The sequence below is a fragment of the Lipotes vexillifer genome, unplaced genomic scaffold (genome assembly GCF_000442215.2).
Source record: "Lipotes vexillifer unplaced genomic scaffold, Lipotes_vexillifer_v1.1 scaffold49, whole genome shotgun sequence".
Lineage (NCBI taxonomy): Eukaryota > Metazoa > Chordata > Mammalia > Artiodactyla > Lipotidae > Lipotes > Lipotes vexillifer.
The window spans coordinates 1,449,126-1,451,719 of record NW_006790551.1 but is presented as its reverse complement, the minus strand read 5'-3'; positions in this window follow the sequence as shown (position 1 = coordinate 1,451,719).

The following is a 2,594-nucleotide window of genomic DNA, read 5'->3' as shown; positions in this document are numbered from 1 at the left end:
CGGAAGAGACAGGCACATCCTGAGAGATACAGAGACAGATCTACTGATCTGGAGCATAAGCTGCTTGAGCCATAAACTGGTAGGGATACACAAGAAAAATTCGACAAACTGCTAGAGGCTGAGTGTGGACTGTCTAAAAATGAGAAAATCATGGGGGCTGCAAGCTTAAGGGGGTCCCCTATCCAATTACTTCACCACTAGGTTCTTCTGGTGAGGACTAGAAAGGTCCCCTTATAAATCCAGCAAGGAGCATAACCACTGTGAAACAAGCCCAGAGCCTTCTCCAAAATAAAAGGTCTACTCTCCAGGGGGAAGGACTTTTCCTGATGTAATTCTGAAAGTTTATACCAGCTGAAGAAAACAGAGGCACAGAAAAAATAGGTGACTTCTTTTATTAAAGAGTGCATATTTTAAGAGGGCTATAATTATTGGAGTGGACATAAATGTGACCTTTTTGTCTATTGATATATGCCTACATGATAATGCATTTACATTCCTTGCAAATATTCTGTGAAATAATTCAGCTCACCCACTGTTTATCATTACTATTATATAGTGACACATACCAGGCACAGTGACAGGGCAAATAAGCATATAAAAAAATATGCTCAACATTATTTATCATTAGGAAATGCAAGCTAAAAGAGCCATAAGATCCTACCACACACCTATTAAAATTACTAAACTCCAAACAACGGACAATACAAATTGCTGGTGAGGATGTGGAACTATAGGGACAGGAACAAAATTCATTCTTGGTGGGAATGCAAAATAGTACTGCTACTTTGGAAGATAATTTGACAGTTCCTTACAAAGCTATACAGTCTTACCATACGATCCAGCAGTCATGTTTCTAGGTGTTTACCCAACTGATTTGAAACTAATGTCACACAAAAACCTGGACATAAATGTTTATAGAAGCTTTATACATAATTCCAAAGACTAAGAGAAACCAAGATGTCATTCAATAGGTGAATGGAAAAACAAACTGTGATACATCTATACAGTGGAATAAAATTTAGTGAAAAAAGGAATGAGCTATGAAGTCACACAAAGACATGACTACTAAAACGGAAAGTACAGATACTTTATGACCCAACAGTTACTCTTTTAGGTATATAACCAACAGAAGTGTGTACATATGTGCACCAAAAGACATGCATAATGATGGATAGCAGCACTATTTATAGTAGCTAAAATCTGGAAACAACCTATAAATGGTCTTTAGAAGTAGAATGGATTAAATACATTGTTTATATAATAGAATGCAAAAGAATGGAGAATGTTATACACAACTACTTGAATCCATATCACAAGCATATTGTCGAATGAATGAAGCCAGATATAAAAGTAGATTCCCTGTGTGATTCCATTTATGTAAAATTCGAATTCAGGCAAAACTGATCTAATAATGTTCTTAGAAGTCAGGATACTTGTGACTTTTGCAGGCTCTGAAGTGGATCTGGGGAGTTGTGACTGCCTGGGGGCACACAGGAACCTTCTGGAGGACTGGTAATATTTTATTTCTTGACCTGGGTCTTTTTACACAACATGTTCACTTTTTGAAGATTCATTATATTATACTTATTTCTACATTTTTCTCTATGTATGTTATGCTTTCGTAAACGCTTATTTAAATAAATACATGGAGAATGTTTAAGGAGATTAAACAACGTCTAATAGCAGCTCCAGAAAGAGGAAATAAAGAAAATGGAGAAGAGATACACACATACTCTTAGTTGAGAATTTTCCAGAAATGAATGAAGACCTGAAGTCCTCAGAATTTTAAAACAAACACACACACATAAAACCTCTCAGGTCTCTGTTACAGAACAAAAGACAAAAACTACTTCTAGTAAGCTAGATAAGAAATAAAGCAAGACGCAAAATAAAATCTATAATATGTAACTTAGTAGTAGGTAGAAAACATAAAGCAGAGAAAGAGTCTATGAAATACTGGGTTTGGGAGGCAATGTGGAAATCTTAAGTGGAGCTTCTAGGGAGAGTCTTACTGAATGTAGAGAGATATAAAGTATACAAATATAGGCAGGTGGGTAGATGTGGTTGTGGGGGTTGACAGAAGAGGGTGAAGTAAAATATCCTTCTACAAATACTGTAGTTAATTCTCTGTAGTGAAATTACCTGATTGTGAGGGATATTCCACAGTGTTCTCTAATGACCCTGTGGAATGATTTTATATGTCAATCATTAACCTACTGTATCATTTGCACCTCCCTCTCCCTCTCTGTGCCCCTTCTACCCCATACACTTAGTAAATGAAGCATAATGTTGCTTTCAGTATCATTCTCTAACTATCTGAAAGAGGAAAAGGTCAAAGGATCATACTATTTAAGAAGAACGACAGAAAGACAATAGGAAAAACACACTTCTCTTTAGTACTTGTAAGGGTGTTGGATGGTGTTCATGCAAATAGACTTGATGATTAGGAGGACCCAACCAGCTCAATAATACAAATTTTACAAATTTCTAGCAGAAAAATCTGAGACTGTCTAACATCAAAACTGATATTGTTTAAAAGAGGCATCCTTTGAACTGCATGGTATGAGACTGAGTAGCCGGCAGAGGATTTCTGA